Genomic DNA, 6,481 nt, shown 5'->3' on the forward strand with positions numbered 1-6,481 from the left:
ATAATAGCACTTCCTTCTCCATACTTGTAACTTAAATCATAATATAAGACGTTGATATAAGCAACTGCAAATAGATACTGTTACAGATACTATTATATCGCCATGCTGGTTCTATTTATGTAAACCAGTTTTATTTTAATATAATTATTTATTTGAAATCACATTAATTTAATTCAAATGAGATGAAGTTTGTATTTGTTGCCTTATTATTATGATGCGTATGAATGTCCGTGCAATAAAACACAATTAAATAAGGCTAATTTTAAACTAAGATCTGTATCTTACCAAGCAGAGTACATGTAGGAGGCATCGATTGTTGATGTTTATCGTTAATAAATAAATATCGCAACATCTGCAAATGTCTGATCAATCGATAAAGACAAATATACAACAGTTAGTAAAACAGTTTTCTGTCTTTTATTATTGCAACGAGACTATAAAAATCCTTTCTCATCAATAGTGTACGTACTGAGCAAACGGAAATGATTTCTGTGTAACTGTAAACACTGTTCATGATGTATTGATTTGTTTTAAGTTCGAATTTATGGCATAGCAGATTATAGAGCACTTGTAGAACATTTTTCAATAGTGCAGTATCAATGAGAAATCTCCGATGAAATGTTAGTTGAAAAGAACAAAGTAATAGTAAAGTTTTTCAAATGCAATTAATATCTGCATTGCACAAGTCATATGCATATTAACATTTTATGAACTATGAAATATTTTCAATTTGAAAAATAAAAAATAAATCAAAAGGGAAAACAGACGTTAGAATCTACGATAACTAGTGTTTGCAACAGAAATATAAACGAATGTTTTCACGTCCTAATGTATTTTTATTATTTGAAAATATTGTGTTCAACAAGGAGATAACATTTCATTGTTTAGTCGTATATTTGATTTCAATATTTTATGATAGAAAAAAATACACACAAAAGGAGAAGAAAGAAAAAGAAAACTTTTATCCCACAATGACGTCAGCACTGAGGTTCAAATTTGATCGGCCTTGGCGGCACTCAAAGGCATATGGCGTAAAATGCATGCGGCACGCAAAGGCTTAACAATGTAACCAGCCGACAACTGTTAAATACAGTAAAATACAGTTAAACACAGTGAAATACAGTTAAATGCAGTTAAATACAGTTAAATGCTCTAATTATTCATGCATGAATACAAAAGTGAGAAATTACCTTCCTATTTTGGATGTCTTCATTGTCTGCAAAACCCGTCAAAACGCGACTTGTATGAACCAAACGACAACAACAAGATGGCGGCTATCATACAAATTGATGACGTCGCTGTAACGGTGGGAGTGGTTGTTAACACTGACGTCATGGAAACCTTGGTCATGTGACCAGATAATGCAGACTGCAGTTACTGTTCAGTAAAAACAGGATGACTTTCCATAGAGTTATTGGAAAACGGGAAGGGCATATGTAAATATTATGTAAATAACCTACTTAATGTTGAGACTTGTCGTATTGAAATATCACTTTGAGTATTTTGTTTTAAATTTTGCAGTGGTTTTACACGCTACAACACTGAACTCAAATTTGAATATGGTAAAACCCTTTGTGGATACGAAAACCACTGTCAGGCATTATGAGTGCCTATACAAATTAAGCAACAGCTGTCGTGATAAGTGTCTTCCTTCCCGTTTAAAACTATCGCTCAGGGATTACACCATATATACAATGCAATGTTGATTTATTTTGGCGGATATCGGTTTTGATTCAAGCGACTTATACGCGAAATTTTAACGAAAAGGAAAACTATACCTTTGCTAGTAGGGAGCAGTTTTAAATGATCATATGGCAATTACTTTCTGAAATAAGTAAATAATTGCTTAGTTTTTCTGATTTATTAAATATTAAGAACTAAATGAATTAACAATAGTAACATCACTACCAGCATATATAACAAAATGAGTGTGAAAGGGAAAGCAAGATTGTGTCCAGATTGAGAGTAAGGACTTGATGTTAATGGTATAACATGGAATTAAAGATGATGTATACGAGTTGAGTGCGGATAATTGTTGTAAATTAAATAACATGACACTAAAAAGGAAAAATACATATATACGATATAGAGCAGCAAAAAACCCCACCAAAACACACATGTATACTAACTACTCACATACTAACAAAAAAATGTATGCTAATGAATTGCAATGCCTTATTATAATAATTGTAACAAAGCGAAGAGCCATCTCTGAGCACAAAAAAACCCCCAAAACAAAACCTAAATAAATTCGATTTCAGTTGTTATAATAAATTATCATCCAAATATGTCTTACGTTAGCCGTAAACGTGAAACAGCAACATGTAGGCTAGCATTCAAGTTAGACTATTATGTCTAGTGTAACGTATAATTTCTCCATAATATTAATGACAAAACTGTTACACCTATTCAACCAAAATCGAACGTTTTGAAAGACCATAAACCCATACTGTGTAACAAATCATAATAAACCCTGTATACATTGTAGCCAATAGAACCCGTATCTACGTTTATTTTATAACATTTCTCTGTCTTAACCAAATATTATGTAACTGGAACCACATACATTGTATAATCTGTTTAGATACAGCAAGGTACAATATAGTACGACACACAGTTTAGCATCGATAATCAGGCCAGGGTTAACTGACAACTTTTCGTAAAGAACGTTTTGGTCTGTCTCCTAACCGGCTGGGTAGTGTGGCAACCGGATTAGTTTTGTCTGGATTAACGAGGGTTTGCTATAAACGTGACCTTAAAAGACAGCACTGCTAACAGTTGAACCTGTGTCTAACCAACCATATGTATCCCTATAGTGTTTATTACAGACAAGTTTTATTATACAACGGCGAGTAATATGTCTACATTTCCGACATATAATGCAGTGTTTACGCAGGATGATCTCTTTATGCCATGGCAGTAACAACTCTATTTGGTGCAGAATTCACACTAACGAATCCATATGTGGCCATTCATGCCTAATGGTCATGGGCTCATAGCCACTATTTCAAACCGAGTCCCAATAATAACGCAGCCGTGACGTCATTCGACTGTGTGTATCACAGTAGACATGCATACGATGTCCTCGGCGTTGCTTTTATTGCTGAACACATGCTTGTAACTGAAACAAGTAACGAGCGTTACAAGAGTGGGGGAGATCGATCAGTTAATGGGACTTTCTTTAGGTAGGGAGGGAAGGGAGTTGGCGTTGGGGTTGTGGTTTTATTCAATTTTAGGTTTATGAAGACATTTCTTCATATTTCAAGTGTTTGTGAGTTCATTTTACACTCGGTCGCATATAAAGCCACGTATTTTATGTGTTGGAGATGTTATATTGAGTCTAATCCAGTTAACTTATCTCGATCAATGCGGAAAGGAGGTCGTTACGAACACTAATATGTTATTGATTACGGTGGAAAGAGAGAGAGAGAGAGAGAAAGCTGCGCACAATATCTTTGAAAAACTGTTACTTTATAAACATTGACACAGTTAATTAAATGCAACTGGGACATCACCTAACCTTGCTCTTCACATGTTTAAAATGTTATTTGTAAACTAAAGCGATAAAATCGAATACGTGAGAGAGTTGCAAAAGGTCATTGGAATATAAAACGTATGATGAAATGTTACGACGAAAGATCGAATTGAAAGATTCTTACAGGAAAAAAATTGTATCTTAAAGTATATACATATTAAAACCTCTCTATAACGTAGCATTACGATCAGTATCGTGTCATTCGTTTTACATTACACGGATGCGTAATCCATCTCAATTGCATGCATGATTAAGTAACTGTTTGCTATGTTTTATGTATAATTGCATTAACCGTTTAAAGTTTGTTAAATGAATAAATAGATAAACATTTTCCTGTCTGTTGTATCGATACATTTCATCAGATGACAGTGACGCGTTTATTTACTAAGCTGTTTCAACCTTTTATGGATGTTAGTGTATTTCCTCTGCGTCGTCGCTATGGAATTATTTATGAAGATGGGAAAATGGGAACGAAATGTCAGACAGATTTTTTCAAAACATTTTCGTTTTACTCGATTTGACTGATACTGATTATCAAATGTTGGTATTCGGGATATTGATATTCAACACAAGGGTGTATAATTCGAGTCAGAGGATTAACTGAAGTTTTGATACAAAGTTCTGCACCCGAGGGTAGAATTTCAATTTTACTCATACACGTGTACCTGAATAATGATTGTCACTTTCTCTCCAAAGTCTCAACCTTAATTTTGGTGAAATTGGACATCGACAATGCAAATGCAACACTAAATGTAGTAGCGGTTATAAACAACGTATACGCAAACTAAATTCATATTTGGAAAAAGCAGAGAAAAGTACGGTAGACCATATGTACAACTCAAATTGAAAGACTTTTAGGACACGCCCGTACAACATTTTCTATATTATAGAGGTGATCTCACTTGCCAATAGCAAATTGACGTAATCAGACGATTTTTCAATTGTGACGTCTTAAAACGACGTCATCTGATTGTGACGTCATAATATTACTGGTCATTGAGTCCACTCATATGGGATATGCCTTTTCTTTCCCTTGACAGGTGTATCCAAACTTTTCCCGGTGTGAAATTAATAGAATATCCCCCTACATTGTACCTGTCCCTTCTCCCTCGGGATGATAATCTCGAATATCTTACAATCAACAAAGTCTCGGGTAAGACAATCAGGAATATCATCCCTCGGGTTGGATATTTCTCTGTCACATCCTAAAGGGAGGGGATTCTTGTTTTACCCCCATCCTGTTTCACTCACAAATCCACCGACAAGCCGTGATTGCATGAAATATAAGCGTTGATTGAATAATTTCCCAGCAAATCCAGAGTTATGTACCATGGTCTGCTCCTGTTGACGTAACGTCAATGCATTGATCACGTGACGTCATACTATTTTTATGACTAGATCGGACCATTCTGATCGAGGCTATTACCCCCAGGGATGATCAACTGATCTTTTCCGGCTTAAAAGGGAGACACACCTGTGGAGGGTGGGATAAATCTTTGTCCCACCCGTGGGTTGACACTTGCGGATTCCTCTATTCATTAAATTGTATGACGTCACGTCAGCCATGAATCGACGTTTTGTCAACCCTGTATTTAGAATGTAAAGTTAGCATTATACTATGTGAGTGAATGGGTAAACATGGTAAGAGAAATGAATCTCCGCCCCCTTGAGGTGAGACGGGGAATCTCAACCGTCGGGAAACAAATTCCCCTAATTCTGCCTAAGGGGTTTAGAGATGCAATCAATCCCACATGGATGTTCCAGATTAGTCACGAAATGGGAGATAAGTGTTTCAATGATAAATGAAAATTTCTCTAATTTGTTTGGAAATATTTGACAAAGAAGAAGTTAACGTATGCAAAATAAGCTGTTAATCAGCATATGCGCTCCGTATTAAATATATGTACGTTAGAAAATTCCATTGATCCTGAATAAAATTGAAATTATCATGATGATGCCTATCTTCGTGAACATGACAGTTAAGCTTAAGTTGAGTGAAGTTTTTAGACGGCTGATAAAAGTGAGCAAGATATGTATATTTCAATCAGCCAAAAGCACAAATGTATAGACAAAACACCAAATCAACAATTAAAAGACTTACAAGAAATCTATCAAATCTGCATTTAAGGTTCACATGCTTACATTTTTAATATTGGGCAGGTTTTTGGAAAAAATGTACATGTACATAATTTAAAGTAAATTAGAACATGCACGTACATTTATCTTCGTCCAAAATGTAGGGCTGTTAACCAAGATGATGAAATGAGTTGGCTGTTATGTTTGAATTATATGATTCGTATAGGACCTTTCATCTAACATCGTTAGCGTTAATGCGTTGCAATGGCAGATTGGGGTAAATGTGTTATGTGTGAAAAACTGTTTCCCACTGACTGGTGTTTATGTTTATATTCAATATGAAACCTCTGTCCCATGGGAGGTTATATTTCATAATAGATCTGTGACGCATTAAAGTTTATATATCACAATTGATCTTTGACCCATAGGAGTTTATGTTTCATAAAAGATCTGTGTCACATAGGTGTTTATATTTCATTATAAATCTTTGTCACATTATAGTTTATATTTCATATTAAATCTGTGTCCCATGGGAGTTTATATTTCAGAATATCTATATGTGTCCTATGTAAAATACACTGTGATGCGACCAATTAACTCAGTCATTAACGATAGTAAGCTGAAACTATGTTAAAGTCAATCAACAAATTTATGTTCTTCCTAACTTAGTATTGCTACTGATATTCACATATTTCTAAGGAGATACGCGTTCAGTTCCTTTTCTATGAATAAGATGTGGCAGACAATCGTCATCACGGAACAATAAAGCAAATGTTTAAAGACGTACTACTAGCGTACTACGATGGTTAAAAATACACTAACTGAAATATCATGGCATCGTTTAAAATATATTAGTTGAAATATTATCCA

General features: G+C 34.6%; 1 long non-coding RNA gene across 1 annotated transcript in view; it reads right to left on the bottom strand.

The window, feature by feature from the left end:
• LOC110456387 overlaps positions 1 to 1,267 on the bottom strand; it is a 26,870-nt gene extending 25,603 nt beyond the window's left edge. The window contains exon 1 of the long non-coding RNA XR_002463580.1: positions 1,191 to 1,267. This is a non-coding gene — a long non-coding RNA (uncharacterized LOC110456387). The remainder of the gene's footprint in view (positions 1 to 1,190) is intronic.
• Between the last annotated feature and the right edge of the window lie 5,214 nt (positions 1,268 to 6,481).

Source organism: Mizuhopecten yessoensis, unplaced genomic scaffold, assembly GCF_002113885.1.
Source record: "Mizuhopecten yessoensis strain PY_sf001 unplaced genomic scaffold, ASM211388v2 scaffold8745, whole genome shotgun sequence".
NCBI classification, from domain to species: Eukaryota; Metazoa; Mollusca; class Bivalvia; order Pectinida; family Pectinidae; genus Mizuhopecten; species Mizuhopecten yessoensis.